Source organism: Hylobates moloch, unplaced genomic scaffold, assembly GCF_009828535.3.
Source record: "Hylobates moloch isolate HMO894 unplaced genomic scaffold, HMol_V3 SCAFFOLD_1, whole genome shotgun sequence".
Lineage (NCBI taxonomy): Eukaryota > Metazoa > Chordata > Mammalia > Primates > Hylobatidae > Hylobates > Hylobates moloch.
Genome location: NW_026652276.1, coordinates 224,679,857 through 224,698,222, shown reverse-complemented (window position 1 = coordinate 224,698,222; position 18,366 = coordinate 224,679,857). Strand labels below are relative to the sequence as shown.

The window sequence follows — 18,366 nt, the reverse complement described above, 5'->3', positions numbered from 1 at the left end:
TTTGTAGGGGGGAAACTACAAATGTTTAGCTGCAGGAAAATCAAGCAAGATGAAAAGATGATGCTAAATTAGAGAACACAAATACAATGTATTAGTGAATAAATGCTTTTCCAGATCCATAGGTAGGTAGAATATCTGTTCCTATTTATTACTATCTCCTTATAGGCAGAGAAGTTTCTATAAGGACCTTTTCAAATTACTCTCTTATCCACTGTATGGTCATTGTTAGGTGATAATATAATTAAATAAATATATTTTATAAATGCCAATAATGTTCTATTATAAAGCTCTAGAGTTTTTACCTGACCTATATGTCAATCCATAAGTTTTAGAAAGTAAAACTGGCTATATTTTGGGTGATAAGAGCAATATAGTTCTCATTCACTCTATGGTCTAAGGGTATAGTTCTAAATTTTCAATTAGTATTTCAGAAAGTGATTTCTGTTTATATGTACATCTATAGATAAGTTTTGATTTTCTTTTAAAGAAAAGTTGAGATTGGGTAGAAAACAAGGTAGAGGAACACTGTTGGACCCACAGAAAGGGGACATTTCTGAGACCTTCTCTGTTGGTTTTTAGAGCAATTTTCCATGGAAACAGTAGAGTTACCTTTGCCATGCCAAATGAAGATTTAGTGAATCTTACTTGGCTATGTAACAACAACAACAGCACTCAATCATAAAATGAACAATTTGATTTTTAAGATGTTCAAAATATTTTATTAGACATTGCACCAAAGAAGATATGCAGATGGCAAATAAACACAGGCAGAAATACTGAATATCATTTGTGGTAAAAAGCTGTCTTCTTTAAACTTTACCGTATTTATTTTTTTTCTACTATTAGTAATATTGTATATTACTTCTATCAGAAAAAAATAATTTTAGAATTAGTATGTTCGATTTTATAATCATGCTTGCATTTTTTAAATCATGGAGAGCAAACATTGCTGAGAAAATACACCTATTTTTATGGATGATGGGGTTTTTTTTCATTTTTTCACATTTTCAACTTTCATTTAGTGAACATATGTTACTTTTTATGCTAAAAAATGTTAAAAAATCAATTTTACAAGCATGGGATAGGAAAACTCTGTCTTGTTAATAAATGAAGTGAAAAATCTCTGTACCTTTAGTTGTTCATAAGTTGAAAATGAGTAATGTGATATATCTTTAAACACAAACTTCCATGTTAGCTACATTAATAATGCTTCTTTCCCAGGAACTAATAATCCCCAAGCATATTCCCTTTTCATATCGTCTCTGAAATAATCCATGCTATTCTGGGCACCATTTCAACAAGCATGTTGACCAGTTCAAGCTCACCCAGAGGAAAAGACCCAAGGTGAATACTCAGGAAAGAATGTGATATCAGAAACTCTAAGGCATCAAAGTCTAAGGAAAAATATGAAGATATTCTCTAAATACTTTTGAGGCTGGCATTTAAAAGAAAGAGAATGTCTTCTCTGAATTATCAGAAAACGGACTTCTATCAATTGTTAAGAATATCGTTGCCAAATATACATTCAAGAACCAGGAGAATGACAACCATATGGGTTCAGGGAAATGTTTGACCTATTTTGAGGCAAACTGGACAGGACCCAATTTGTTTCTTGAGTCTCAGGAGCCCTTCCTCTGATAGGGGGAAGCAGTGGTAATTAGTATTCCTCGGGAAATAGTATTTTCTCAGAGCCAGCATCCAGTAGTTCCCGAAAGTCTAGGGCATTTTTTCACAGCTGTTTAAACCAAGTAAGTAGTACTAGAACCCTTTGGCGAAGGCTTGGAAGAAGGTTCACATACCTCATTTGTGGTTATTATAGCAGCATTTATCCTTGAAGTAACCTAGTCTTCATTGGAGGGATCTGGGTCTGATGGAGCCGTTTCTGGGAATTACGTAAAGGGCCATAATTCTCTGTCTTTGTGGCTCAACAGACCTGTGTTCATTGGGACTCATGTGTGTTCTAAAAATATAGCAAGGCTGTAATGGTATGCCTATTTTTTTTTTTTTTTTGAGATGGAGTCTCACTCTATCACCCAGGCTGGAGTGCAGTGGCACAATCTCAGCTCACTGCAACCTCTGCTTCCCAGGTTCAAGCGATTCTCCTGCCTCAGCCTACCAAGTAGTTGGGACTACAGGCATGTGCCACCATGCCCAGCTAATTTTTGTATTTTTAGTAGAGACAGGGTTTCACCATGTTGGCCTGGCTGGTCTTGAACTCCTGATCTCAGGTGATTTGCCCACCGTGGCCTCCCAAAGTGCTGGTATTACAGGCATGAGCCATGGCACCCAGCCTATTTCATTTTTTTAAGACCCAGAATTGTGGTGTGTTTTTGGCACATGGAGTTAAATGGAATCAAATACATAGAAAACACATAATGTTTCTGAGAGAATTATATTGGCAAAAGTGTCAGCAGCCTGGGCTTTAAAAAGCTGAGGCTGCACATGTATACATATGTAACAAACCTGCACGTTGTGCACATGTACCCTAAAACTTAAAGTATAATAATAATAATAATAAAAAACACCTCTGAGTCTTCAGTCTTCCAGAATTAAGAAGCTGGGTAAGGATGGAAAAGTAAAGGACTTCCAGTATGCAGAACCAAGAGCTTGAAGAATAATAGATTAAGATGCCACTCCTAAAGAAAATAACTAAAACTTAATCATGAAACATTCCTTGCCCCAGGATAGAAGGACCCAGAAATATTTGTACAGCAGGCTTTGGAACAAATATTGAGCAGTAACCGCTATATGCCTACCACTCTTTCTCTTTCTAATGAAAGTGTTTATTTCTGTTATTGTGCTCTCACGTCACAATTGTATGTTAGGTGTAAACAGTAAAATTGTCTTTATTATTCGTAGGTCTCTGATTCAAAGAAAAGCACATCTAGATTTGCTTTATATCACAAGATCCTGGACTTTCTGGCCTGATATCAGGATTAGATGAAGTTGGAAGGAATATAAGCGTGTAGATAATCATGATTAATAGGGAAGACTGGTAGATTGAAGTAGTTGTCAAAATTCTTCACTTCCCTGAAATGGTATCTCACATCACACATCACATGGCCTCATGGTAGGTGGAGTTCCCTGTCTTCTCACTGTGAGTTTGGCTAGGTGACTTGCTTTGGCCAATGCGATATTTGATGAGACATGAGCAAAGGCTTGAAATTAACATATGCAGTTGGGCTTTCCGTACATCATTTTTTTGCCATTATTTTAATAAGAATATAACCTGAATAGCTTCTGCCCTTGTGGCTTGGCCCCAGCATTAAATGCATTGAACAGAACAGCTCCAGCCAAACTGAAAATCTGCAGCTTGAAGAAGAGCCACTTCAGTCATCCACAGATACATTAGCAAGAAATAAATGCTTATCACTTGCCACTGATATATTGTGACTTTTTGTCACAATAGCTTTTTGCAGCAATAGTTTACTAATATTGGGATCCTAGTCTTCTAATTCTTTCACAAAAGTTATTTCCTGAAAATATGAATTCATATCATGAAGTAATCCATTACTTTGGCAGAAAAAGAAAACACCTAAATTTGTTTTTTTCTGTTGTTGTTTCTCAGCCTTGAAACTACAAAACATAAGAAATTGTTTCAAAATCAAATAAACTACTGAGTTTCTGCATCAGTTGTGGTTCTTTGGTTATACACAATTACAGCTAACTTAAACAAAAGAGACATTCATTGAAACATTATCAGAAGTTAATGGAATTGACTGGAAGCCTGAAGAACCACACTAGAAATCAATAGGAACCAAGATAGTTTCTGGAGCCTAGAAGGCAAGAAAACCAGGAATGGTCTAATAGAAGACGGAATCTGGTTAGGATGCCGTGGATGGGAGGTGGATAAATTCCAAATACTTTCACACTTGTTTTTACTTCTTCTGAAGATTCAAATCTCAAGAAGAAAGAATCAAATTGATTCTTTAGCATAAGAGAGAAAAGGACCTGAATAGGAGAGAGCAGGACTCCTGGTTAGTTTCGTCCAGCTAAAAAAAAAGAGTTAAATCCCGGAAAAAAAAGTCTGGCTGCTGTCAGGAAGGAAAATGTATGTAAAGAAGAAAAGAACTGTCTTCTGTGCTTGGTAAACCTACACATGCCCCTCAGAGAAGGGTGACAAAGTGTCTCCCAAAGAACTGCCGTCTACCCGTGAGCTTTATCATATGAGTTTACACCTGCTTCTTCCCAAGCCTCACTAAAATGATAATTAAGAAATTGCAAAAGACATAACCTTCAATAATGAAAAAGGGACTGGAGATGACAGCAACAAAATGCTGTTTTGCAAAACAGATGGATGGGTAACCAACTTAGCAGACCAAGGAAAACAGAAACCTAAACTGGAAGTGCAGTAGCCCTAATGCCCAAATTTATAGTACAGATTATTGGGAAGCCTCAGGAACTCAAAAAGAGTCGAGATTAGAAGGCTAAAGGCTGATTAAAATGTCTGCACAGAAGCCATTAGATCCCTGAAGTCAATGAGCTGCCGTTACTCTATCTTCAACGGGAACCAGGAAAAGTTGAACCTAGAGCACTCTATACTCAGGGGTGACACATGTATCCAAGACCAAAAGTCCCATGAAAACAGGGGCATTGACTAAGACTCCTTCCACATCCCCCCCTCCAGGCCCCATCCTCTCCGAGTTTCCCAGGATGTTGGCAGCCAGCTTACACCTGACAGGCTAGGGACTAGGAGGTCTCTTTCTGAGTATACTGACACATCAGTAGAAGAGACTTACGGGTCCTGATATTCAGAGATGGCACAGTGAAGTAGCTGAGGCCTCACCCAAATGTTGAAGCCCACCAATCAAAGCTTCGTCTGGGAATGCTGTGCTTCTAAATAATTTTTCTTGATTCATTTATGAATGTGAACAAAGAGCTAAGAAGCACCAGTCATTTTAGAAACCTCTAATATTAGAAAAATAAACACACAAAAAGAAATCTCAGGGGAAAGAAAGATATTGCAAAATACACATAATGCATTACCTCAGAGAAATTAGAAAAGATATTGCACCTATAAAATAAGAACAAATAGAACATCACATCATACAAGAAAAAGGAACATCAGAGAATAAAATGTTCTTTAAAATAAGACATTTGAGAGTAGAAATGAAAATTTTAATGAAAATATTGAGAGATAGAGTATATCTCCCATGAGTAACACAAAAAGAGAAGAAAAACTACAGAAACTACACACTTAAAAAAACATAGAGGAGTGGCTGGGCGCTGTGGCTCACACCTGTAATCCTAGCCTTTTTGGAGGCCGAGGCAGGCGGATCAGGAGGTCAGGAGTTCAAGACCAGCCTGACCAACATGGTGAAACCTTGTCTCTACTAAAAGTACAAAAATCAGCTGGGCATGGTGGCACGCACCTGTAATTCCAGCTACTCGGGAGGCTGAGGCAGGAGAATCGTTTGAACCCAGTGAGCCAAGATCACACCACTGCACTCCAGCCTGGGCAACAGAGCAAGACTCCGTCTCCAGAAAAAAAAAAAAAAAAAAAGAAAGGAAACATAATAATTGGAGATAACAGAATAATCTATGACTCAGCCATGATTAATGTTAACATAGTTATAATCATGTGCATAGTGAATATTGCTCTATGCCAAAATTATGATGTAATTATTATATGGAGAAAGGAAATACATATGTGTTTGTCTTGTATGCATTTATGTTGAAGATAAGAGGTCTAAAAAAGCCAAATTCTCCTCTTCCACAGTAAAACCTCAATAAATAATACATGTATAAAACTGAAAAAAATAAGCTAGTAATAGATTGACTGGTTTTTAAATAAAATGCAGAGATACAGCTCAAACAGTTAAATTGAGAAGTCAGAAGTGGGGAATGGCAGGATAGGGCTGATGACTTTTTTCAATCTTTCCGAATTATTTTTTAATTTTGATAAAAATGTAACAGTCAACTAGAAAAGAAGTGTATTTTCTTGCCCAGAGCTTGAGGATGAAGTAGGGTATATAGTAATATTCAGGAGAGGGGATTACAAAGAATCACCCAGCTAGCAGCAAGGAGAGGTGTCCTCCTCAAGCTCTTCCTGCGGAATGAGGCCAGCTGTGGAAATCCTCATGGAGTGCAAAGGGCAGAGAAATTCCTCAGATGAGAAAACAGAAACGAATGAACAGATGCTGCCCTGCAGCCAATAGCTCTATTAGGAAACTTTCTGTAAGTATCTTGGAATCAGTAACAAGATTGAATTTTAGATTCAAGCATACATAGCAGTCTTTTAATTTAAGAGACATGACCCTGAGGATTGATCCTGAGGATGGATGCAGAGGATCGGCTGTCGGGGGGAAGAATGCAGACCGCAGACTGCTGTCGCTCTGTGCGTCAAGATAAATAAGAAGATAATAGGCCGGGCACGGTGGCTCACGCCTGTAGTCTCAACACTCTGGGAGGTCAAGGCAGGAGGATCACTTGAGCCCAGGAGTTCAAGACCAGCCTGGGCAACATAGGGAGACCCTTGTCTCTACATAAAAATAAAAAATGAAGAATAAAAAAATGGCTCTTCCCTTTTGTGTCCATCACCAAAGCAGCAGTGGCCAAAGTGAAGTTCAATCCCTTTGTGACTTGTGATCAAAGCAAGTACCGCAAAAGGCATTTCAATGCCCTTTCCCACATTCTCAGGAATATTAGGTCTTCCTCTCTTTGCAAAGAGCTGAGACAGAAGTACAATGTTTAATCCATGACCATCCGAAAGGATGATGAAGTTCAGGTTGTACACAGGCACTAAAAAGGTCAGCAAACTGGCAAAGTAGTCCTGGTTTACAAGAAGAAATAGGTCACCTACATTGAACAGGTGCAGCAGGAAAAGGCTAATGGCACAACTGTCCACATAGGCATTCACCCCAGCAAGGTGGTTAGCACTAGGCTAAAACTGGACAAGGACTGCAAAGAGATTCTTGAACGGAAAGCCGAATCTTACCAAGTAGGAAGAGAAAGGGGCAAATACAAGGAAGAAACAATTGGATAAAGAATAAAGGAATCTTGTATACAAGCTTTCATTGAAACTTGAAATGAAAAAAAAGTAGCCAGGCATGGTGACATGCGTGTAGGCCCAGCTACTGGGGAGACTGAGGCGGGAGGACTGCTTGAGGCTGGGACATTGAAGCTACAGTGAGCTGTGATCATGCCACTGCACTGCACAGCCTGGGTGACAGAGTGAGACCATGTCTCAAAAAAAAAAAAAAAAAAACAAACAAACAAAAAAGAAAATCAAGAAGAAGATAATAATAACACATGGTGTTTAGTGTAGACCTGTTCTGTGCCTTGCATTGTACTCACCACTACACAGAATTATTACTTTGCATCCTCACTATAGCCCTGTATAAACTGTGTTATAAATTCATAACCCTATAAAAATAAATTGTAGAGAAGATTGGTTGAGCACTCACCATGTCTCAAGCATTGTGCCAATATTCCATTAAATCTTCACAACAACTGTCTGGTGGAGGTATAATTGCTATTATCCTATTTTATAGATGGGGATACTGAAAAACAGAAAAGTTCAAATTTGCCCAAACTCCCATAGCTAATAAATGGCCAAGCCAGGACTCAAAGTGTCTAGTTCCAAAGCCTGTGCATAGACTCCTCATGTACAACACTAGCTTATAGCAACAGATGACAGAACTTAGGCTTAGAGTATTGAAGTAACAAAGCCAAGGGTACACAGCCACCAGGAAGTAGAATCAGTACTCAAATCCAACCTTCTCTGAACCCGAAGTACACCCTACATTTGTCTATCATACTGCCTCCATAATAGAGGAAAAGTCTAATTCCAATAGAATAAGAAAAGTAAGTCATCCTTTGTGTTAGGAGTAATACTCAGTGATAACGAATACACTGATCAATGGCATAAAAGGGTATCAGGAGTATAGAGATACAGAGAACAGAGATTAACAAATAACCACCCCCAAACCATGGGAGTGTGGATGATGGAATGGGTGACCTGCATTTTCTAGCCCCTTCTCAATGCTGGCAACTGCAGCATAGCAGTACAGGCGCTGGACTCTGAGGCCAATGACACTGCCTGCAAATCCTGGCTCTGCTGCTTACTAGTTATGTAAGCTTGGGAAAATTACTTTGCTTTTCTGGGTTTCAGTTTCTTCATCTGAAAAATGCTAATGATAATGGGGTTATTAGAGGATTAAGTGATTTAGTCATTGTAAGTTGCTGTAAGAAGAGCTTGTATTAAATAATTCCTGACACACACTAAGTGCTAGCACTGGTTATAAAATAATTGTGTTTTATATTAATTAAGGACTTCCTGAAGTATGCTCTGCTCCCAATTCTGTGGCTAATTCTTGCTATGTGTTCACCTGCTTGGCCTTGACAGGAGGCTTGCTTTTGTTTCTGTTCTGCTCTTGGCATTCTAAACTTCAGGAATTTATGTGTTTATCTTCTGCCCCAGACCTGCTGATTTGGATTTCTTACCTCATTTTGAGCAACCTGTGGCCCATGGCCTCATGCCTTAGATTCCCAATGAGTAGGTCCCTAATAATTGCTCTCAGAAGTCCTTGTTACAAACCACTTACCACTTTGACCCTTCCTTCCCTCCTCCATAGTAGTTCAGCTCCATGGATCCTGGCATGTCTGTTGGCATGAACTAGAGTGATTTTTTACTCACTGCCTACTTACTCTGGGTCTAAACTCTGGATCTGACATTTATGTTTTAGGTTTGCACCTCTATTGACCTATCCCTCATAGTAGAACTAAAACTGGTACAGCCCTTTACAATTTACAAAGCAACTCCACAGACATTACAAAATTCAACCTTGACAACAATTCTTTGAGGCAGGCATTTTTATTGTTCCTAAATATATAAGGAGGTTCAGGCAAGATAAATAATTTGACCACAACTGCAAAGAATTACTGACAGAGATAAAACTAGAAATCAAATCTTCTGACTACACACACTGTATTCTTTTGAAACTCCAATCTGCCTATAAGGTTTGCACACTCTTCATACCAGCCCTCCACCACCCAAAGCCCAGCTATAAAAATTCCCAAGCTGATATGCCCAGCCTTGACTCTCACCTCAACTTTCATACCTACATCAGCAGCTGTTGTACATAATCACCTGCACAGCCACGTGAAGCTCAGCATCCTTTATAGCTCACTAGCACTGCCTATGGGTATGGGTCCATTTCCATCAATGGTCTCAAGTGTTTCCTTGACTCAACACCTCAGAGTAACATTTGACTCCTGCCTCACCCTCACGCATCACATTCAGTTATCTATTGAAGCCTTTGTGTTGCCTCCCATATGTTTCTTCTTTCCAGTCACACACCCACTGCTCCAATTCAGGTCCTCATCACTTCACCCTTGAACTATTACCATAGTCTTCTCCTTGTATTATTTTCTCCCTTTTCGTTTCATCTGAAATCTACACCAAATTAATCTTGGTAACATGCCACTTCATCTCTCACTGAAAAGCTTTCTATGGTTCTGCACATCCTTTAGGATAAGCTCTCAATTTCTTAACATGCTGTTTCCTAAACCATGTGCTGAGAAACACTAGACTCCCTGAATATTAATAGATGCTTCATTTAAAAAAAAAAGGAAATAAAGAAATGCTACCTGCTATCACCACTTCTCCATGTACATGCACATTCACTAAGAAACTGAATATATTATCAAGACATCAGAAGTTTTCTTAAGCCAACATTTTCAAAATGTGTTGGACCACAGAACACTTTCTTCAGTGAAAACTTAGGAATATTCGCTTGGCATTAACATTCCACAAAACGGTTTAAGATATTCACCTCTTCACCTCCTCATCCCTTTTGAAACTTAGCTTCTGCTACTACCTTACACAAATCCTTCCTGTCTTTAAATTGGTTGCTGAGCAAATTGAACTAAGTCCTACCTTTAAGTTTGACACCACCCTTCTCTGACCACCCGAGGGATAAAGTGTCCCAAATTCAACTCACTGCAGTGTGGACCACATGTCCCAGGTTTTCTACATGGTCCTCGTTTTATGTAATTTGCCCTTCTTAATAAAAATGATTAAAATATAGCATGAAATGAACTTTTTATTTTGAGAGATTTATTTTTATTTAAAAATTTTTTATTGAGTTACAATTGACAAAAAAATTGTATATGTTTAAGGTGTACAATGTGACAATTTTATATACATATAAAGTGAAGTAATTACCACAATTAAGCTAATTAGCGCATCCATCACTGATTGTAATAAGTTGTACATTAGAAAAGGAATCTTTTCCTGAATTACATATCCCACTTTCCAATTTATATAGTTGGCTTGTTGTCATTGAGCGCACCTATTTTTTGTATTGCTGATTTGAGGCACTCTATGTAGTACTACATTGTTAATTCTGTTTTATGTCTTTTCATATCTCTCCTAGTAGGTTAGTCTATTTTTCTCTAGTACTTATTTATCTCTCAGAGTTAGAATTTACATTGATTGTAATAATGGTTCTGTGGCTACCTATCACAGACATTCAAATGGCAAAGTCCTTTTTACCCAAAATAAAAATTTCAGTTTTAAAGAGCAAGCTGACTGCCTAAGAAATGAAAACCCTGCTGTAATTTAAGGAATAAGGTCTAGTCCTTGGGCATCTCAAAGCCTCAAAACTTAAAGGAAACCAAAAGCACTAGGATCAAAGTCCCTATTCTATCTGCTTCCAGAGCCCTCTGGGCTTTCAGCTACTGCTTCTTTTAAAAACATACAGATGCTTCAATATAAAACAAGTGTGGGTAACAAATTATTTGTGGGTGAAATAATGGGATACTTTGGATTTGCCTTAAAACATTGCAGCAAAAATAAAAACACCAAAGGGTGGTGGAGCAAACACAGATTAAACATAATTGAAAAAATGTTGATAGGTATTGAATTGGATAATAAATACATGAGGGCTCAGCTCAGTATACTATGTTTGTGTATGTTTGAAAATTTCTATAATAAAAAGCTCTAAAAATGTATAGGTGACTGATGCTTATTGAACAGGCAGGATGATGATGGCCCAAGTGCTTTTCCCATCAGATCTGTACCCCTATGAGGTTCTACTTATTTCACTGCCAATGGCCAGCTCAACCCAGCTCCTCACTTAATCCCACAGTCACCCAGCCTGCTGTCACTACCCCCAGGCCTCTGAGAAAAAACAACCAAGGAGTAACTTCCATCAAGAGAAGGTAAGTAAATGGAGCTAGGTCTCTTTTGCTTTATCTTTTTTCCTGTTTTTGTTTGTTTGTTTGTTTGTTTTTTATTTTTGTTTTGAGACAGAGTCTTGCTCTGTCACCCTGGCTGGTGTGCAGTGGTACAATCTTGGCTCACTGCAATGTCTGCCTTCCAGATTCAAGCGATTCTCATGCCTCAGCCTCCTGAGTAGCTGAGACTACAGGCACATGCCACCATGCCCAGCTAATCTTTGTATCTTTAGTAGAAACGGGGTTTAACCATGTTGGCCAAGCTGGTCTCAAACTCCTGACTTCATGTGATCCACCCACCACAGCATCCCAAAATGCTGGGATTACAGGCATGAGCCACCATGCCTGGCCTTTTTTTCCTGTTTTCTATCTGTTCTTCTGTCCACCAACCTATCTCCCCCACTGTCAGCCTACCCAACTGCCCACCTGCACATCTGCTGCCCTTCCTTGCTCCAGCTCCATCAGTTTTTGAACTAGGCAAAACTCTTTGGCCAACTCTGCCCAGACCTTCATAATATTTCACCTAAAACTACTGCAGGTATCTCAGGTGTCCATCAGTTTTTGTCAGCTCTTTGACTAATATTAATAATATTTCTCCTGAAACCTTTGTTATTAATTGATGCCAGGAAAATAAATCTGCTTTTCTCTGCCTTCTTGTGTCCTTTTGACTCTTTCTGACAATGTAAATCCTGACTCCACTGCTGCCCCATTCCCAACCTTCTGTGCATGGTCTACTTCCAAGATCCTTCAGATGGTGCCTCATGATACACACCGTCTGGCCTTAAAGAGGCAGGGGAGCATGTAATAGAAATGAACTTGTACTATCATAAAAGCCAAAGAAGAAAGAATCAAGGATAGATGATCAAAGGGGCAAAATGCATTAGAAAAACCTATAGCGATTAAGTAGTTAGAAAACTTTGGTAACTAGGATATCATTACCAATGATTAGTTCAGAAAGAATAGAAATGGATTCCAAGTGCACATAATTCACTCAAGAAGAAGGCATAGTAAAGACTGATAACATGCCTAACGAGATACACAATGATAGGCAGGAGAAAAATATGAAAGAATCTTTTACAGAAAAACATTCAGACCTGGGAGTTTTCAAGACAAGTTAGACCTAGGCATATTGAAAGGCCAAAAAAGGAGTCACTGGAAGAGACTGAAGAATCTAGAAGTCAGAAGGCAACAAAGCAGGGTATTGGAAGTGGTAGAAAAGACAGAGGGTGAAAATACATATCAAGGTGTTGGTCTTGGACAGGGTGAGCAGCCCTCTTTTGTGAGATTAAAAGGTATTCCTTTATAAGGAAATCAATTTTGAAAAAAGCTAAAGATTACTTTTTGAATGGTTTCAATGTTCTCAGTAAAAATGTATTAAATTATATGAGCTGATACATGTAAAATACTTGGCACGAGGCTTGACATATAATAAATGTTCACCATGTAGCGGTCCTAGGAGACTTAACAGTAGTGTAGTGGCATTGGTAAGAACGGCAGTGAACAATTATTGAGTGTTTACTATGTTCCAGGAGCTTTCCTAAGCTATTGCAGTGGTAGCGGTAGAGGGAGAAGCAGCAGGAGTAGCAATAATAAATAAAAAAACGTCTGAGAATAAAGTGAGCAGGAGTAGGCTTGAGAAAAGCAGAAGGTTGATTGGCAGAGATACGGAGATTTCATCAGCAACTGAGCAGACAATTATTAAGCATGTATGGGAACCCACGTGAACTTTGGCCAGGCACTGGTAATCAAAAAAGTTGCCAAGTGTCTGATCAGAAGCGAAGCTAATGGAGTGGCTGAAATTACAATAAATGGGCAGTCTTACTATATAAACAAGTGTTTATGGTTAAAAGGTTCAGGAGATATCTCAGAGGAAGGTTACTGACAATTAGTCATGGGGCTTAAGGATCTCCTTGCTACTAGCTAAGCAGAGGAATAGAAATAGTAAAGAATGGGAAGCATGGTTAGCATATTATAACATAAATGCTGAAGTCACTGAAAATGTACCAGAAGACAGATGGACAGGAAAATTGAGAACAAGTTTCAATAATGAAGTATTACTTCATTTAAGAAACTGATTATGTGATTGCAAGTAGATCAAAAATATTGTCCGCATCCCTATATTGCCCAGCCTTTATTACCATAAATCATCAGAGACGGTAAAAGTAATCTTAGAAATTTATAGACAATGGTAACAAGACTTTCTGATATCGACTCGTGATACCATAGACCTCAAATGAGAAAAATGGATAATAAGAGAAGGAACAATCATTAGAATGGTATTAGTTATCAATAAGCAATTATATTCTTCTCCATTCCCACTGATTTCAGGGAAGAAAGGGAAAAGCTAACTTTGGGGGGAATGAAGTTAACAGGTGACCACAAACTAATTGATATAATGAATTGATATAATAAATGAATTGATAGAATGAATTCATAGAATTAATGAATTGATAGAATGAATTCATAGAATGAATGAATTGATATAAGAAAACGTGCAGCACACTAAATGTGAATGGAACTTATATACATGAGACTCGCACTGACCCAAATGGTTTCTAGCTTCTAACAGTTCTATTTTTAAATTTTATTTACTAATTTTGAAGGTTACTGCAAATTTTATTTTTATTTTAGAGGCAAAAAAACTAACTTTACAACAATCAGCTTATAGTACAATATTATCAGTCACTCAGGATTGCTCTTTTTATATCCTTATATTTGGTAGTATTATAATAACGTTACATGCGGGTACTCACTCTGGTGTTTTTAACATACTTGGCATTTTGCTACATTTCTTCTTCTAACTTGTTTTACTTGTCATCATATTTTTGAGATTTATTAATGTAGATATACTTAAATCTAGTGTATTACTTCTAACTACTGCATGGTACGCCACTACTTGCATACTTCACGTTTTGCTTATCCATTTCTCACTAATGGGCATTCGAGTTATTTCCAACTCTTTGCTGGTTCAAACTGTGCTGCAGTAAGTAAACTTCTGAGAACTTATCTTTAATATATCTCCAGAAGAATAACCTAGGGGTGTATACTCAGTAATGAGACTGCAAAGACATAGAATATGAATATATGTAATTTCACTAGTATTATTAAATTATTCTCCATAATAACAACATTAATTTATCCCTCCACTCTCAGTAGAGAAGAGTTCTTATTTCTCTACAACCTCACCAACACTTATGCTTTCCAGCATTTTAATTTTTGCCAGTGCAATGATTATAAATGGGTTTCTTATTTGTTCCTGCTGTATTCATTTAATAGTTTGCTTAGCACCTTTTAAGCATCAAGTGTGATGCTCAAATGTGTTAAACCACCTGGCTGAAGTTGGTAATGTAGCCTCAAAGTCACGTTTGGTAAATAGTTCAAAGTGTCACATATATTTATTATTGAATTTAAGACAACAGGGGAAAAAACTTTAATGGGTTGCAATTTCCAGCAAATTGTAACTAATAACTGTGAAAAGTATTTCTGCTCAGAGGATCATGAGAAGGAACATGGAACCAATGCAAGATAGATATGTGAGCCAACACACGTGGTTAGCTTCATGTAAGCCCAGCATAGCTACTCTCCAAAGTGTCTTCTTAGGGTCACACCTGAACTGACTTCTGATTTTTACTTAAATCTGTTGAGAAAAAGGCAATTTTGCTTTTGTTTCTTAGCAACAGATAGCTTGATCCTGAAAGTCTAATGGTAAGACATGGTTAAAATGAAGAAAGAGATTGCATGGTCATTTAAATGTTACTCTCTACCTAAAAGCAATGCTGAGAAGACTCTCTTCAAAGACTCGTCCATTCAAATTCCTCTTGTTAAACAGTTTAATTGCATCCTGTGTCTAATTTTTAAATTAATTAGTGATGTTTCCTTATATAACTCTAGAATTTTTGTCATTAATGATGTAAATATCACTTCCTGGACTATTATTTTGACTTATGCTGTCCTGTGTTAGCCAAACAATTTATTTTTATAGTCAAATCCATCAATTTTTCTTTTTTTAATTTTATTATTATTATAGTTTAGTTTTAGGGTACATGTGCACAATGTGCAGGTTTGTTACATATGTATACGTGTGCCATGTTAATTTTTCTTGAAAAGTACGATGTATTTTATATCTTCTTAGTATATCTGGAGCATTTAACTGATTATTTCTCATATAATTAGCCTACTTTCCGTAAAACATTTATTCTAAACTTAAAGCATTTTCCACTGATTTATGATGCCATCACCATCATTTACCAAGTTTATGTAGAGATATCAGTCTCTTTCTGGACTGTCAATCTTGTACTGTATATCTACTTATTCTTATACAAAAAATGAATGTATTTTACTAATTGTTGCTTTGCAGTATTTGTTAATATCTAGAAGGATTAGTCATCCTTTCTTCTCTCCACCTTAATTCAAAAGTTAAAATCTGTGTTAACTATTTTAGGACCTTTATTTCTCTCTATATATTTTAAATCAATATGGAATTTTCCCCATGATTCTTGTTGTAATTATTATTGGAAATGCATTAAATATATTCCAACCTTAGAAAAACCGATGTATTTACAAGATAAAGGCTCCCCATTCGTGAACATAGTATATTTCTCCATTTATTTGAACTTTATTTCTTGTGCTTTACTAGGGCTTTATAATTTTCTAAAAAATCCTGTACATTAAAAAAATTAATTTCTATATATTTTATGAGTGTGTTGCTTCTTTTTATTATGGTTTCTAATATGATAGTCTTGATATAGAAAAACCTTATTTACTTTTATATGTCGATCTTATGTTAGAAAATTTTGCTGAACTTTCTTATTGGTGTAGTTTGCCATTAATTCTCTTGCATTTTAAACGTAAATGATCATGTTATCAGCAAATAATTACAATGTGTTATTTATAACAATTATTTTCTTTTTCGCTGTATTGACTAAAATTGTTAGTACTGTGCTGATAGGTATCACTTATATAAAGCATATATATCTAGTTCCTGATTTGAAAATAAGTGCCTCAGATTTATCCATCAAACATGAAGTTTATTGTGGAATATTTGTATATAGGGTTTATTAGAATATAAAATTTCTGTCTATTTCTAGCTTTCTAATAATTTTCATCTTTTTTTCATGTATATTGAGATGACTCTGTTTTAGATTTTCTGGAATCGAACTATCTTTCTATTCCTGGGAAAATTATAAAAATGTGTTGCTTTTTAAAATGTGGAACTTGGTTGGATATTTTTAAATGTTTTTATCTATAAAATTAGTGTATGCATTTTCTAAATTATGCAAATTTTATAAAATGAGTTGTCAATGTTTTCTTTTTTTTTTCATTTTCTGAAAAAACTTACATAATATTTGGGAATCATGTGTCTCTTGAAACTTTGGTAAAATCTACCCGTAAAATTATTTTACATGGGAGTAGTGAAGAGAGCAGAGATGTTATCTTTTTCATAGCCATTCAAAGCCATTAATGATTATTATTCTAAGTTTTCTGCTTTTTAGGGGGTCAATTCGGCTTTTACTTTCAGATATGTGCCTATTTTATCCACCAATATGTTTTAATAATATTATTTATTATTTTTAATCTCTACTAGACCTATTTTAATTTCTACCTTTTCATTTTTTATTCATTTGTATCTTTTCACTTTTTTGCTCATTGAAAATTCCAGAAATTTATCCACCTTCTTAGAATTTAAAAAAAAAAAAAACGGTTTTTGGTAACAATCTCTTTTTTGTTTCTTTTCTATGATGTTTATTTCCTATGTATTACTTATTTTTAATAATTTAGGCTTACCCTATTACTTTTTCCTGTCATCTATATTTCTATAAATTTGTTTTAAAACATTATGCAAACCCTCAAAAGAAATTAACTTTTCCTCCTTAGGTTCATAGATAGTCATCAAATTCGTAATTTAACCAACTTCTTCTCAGCTGGAGTCAGAGAAAAGCAGTATCTTTTCTCTCTAGAAGCAGGCATCCCACCAGTCAATCTGCAGTCTGGTGACAAATGGCTAAGAAATGTGGAGATGAGGTAAGCATTTCCAGTCTCTGTTCAAACACAGATCCCACAGGACTCTAAGTTTGAGGAAGCTCACAGCAAGAGGAGACAGAAGTACCACCAATCTGAAGAATCCCAGTCCCAAATAGAGAATTCCATTTGTTGACAGAACTCTTCAACTAAAGCCAGCCTCCAGCCAAAGAAAACATGAAGAAGAAAACGTCGAATTCTTGGCACTGGTAAACTTTGCTTTAGTTCAGGGCTTATACATCCTGAAAATTATGTCCAAGATCCTCCTGGCACTGTTTCCAAAATTCTGAACCATGACTACACTGCTGTTTGCGAATGATATCATCACATTTGTGACTCTTAATCACCAAGGAGGCCTGTCCAGACCGAATCTTTTCTCAGCGGTTTTCACTTTACAGGGAGACTATGTGCAGAAAAAAAATGAGAAGGAGAAGGAACTCTAAGTCCTGAAAGCTCAATCCCAGGAAAAGTTGAGAGGGACTTCTAAATTGGAAATTGTATTGATCATGGCTCTACAACATAATAGGTGATATTGGTGTGGCGCTTTAGGATTGCTTTAGGATTAACAAAATGTTTTCATAAATAGATCTCATTTAAAATCTCAAACCAATCTGCCAATTAGACACAGCGGGTATTATTATTCTTATATTTTAGTCATGTGATCTAGGGCTTAGGCGAGGTAAATTCTTTCTGAAAGTACACATAGCCAAAAAAAAAAAAAAAAGAGGCAAATTTAAGATAAGACCACATAAAACCCTAGAATTTTAGAACCCAGAATTTTGTTCGAACTCTTACCTTCTTCAAGGGATTTGGGGAGTTGGAAAAAAGTAGGATCCTCAGCTGCCCAAATGAGTACCATTCAACCCTCCCCATTACCTTTAGCATAAGTGTTGTGTAGGGACTGACATAATTGTTTATTATCAATAGGGGAATTCACTCTACTATATCATACAATCCTTTTCCATGTAAATATTCTACAATTCTGTACATGTGCAAAGTGGGAGACAGGCAGAACACAAGCCTGTGGTTTGCTCAGTGGAAAAATGGAGAGCACAGACTCTCCCAGGGTCTCTGTTTCTGGTTTTGTCTCATCTTTCCAAACTCAAGCACCTTGGAGCACAGCAAGGATAACCTTCTAGACCCCTTCTTTTCTCTAGCTACCCTCAT

The 18,366-nt window shown here is 36.7% G+C and overlaps 1 pseudogene; it reads left to right on the top strand.

Annotated features, from left to right (window-relative positions):
• Positions 1-6,252: 6,252 nt before the first annotated feature.
• Positions 6,253-6,985, top strand: LOC116812861 (large ribosomal subunit protein uL24-like; annotated as a pseudogene).
• The last annotated feature ends 11,381 nt before the right edge of the window (positions 6,986-18,366 follow it).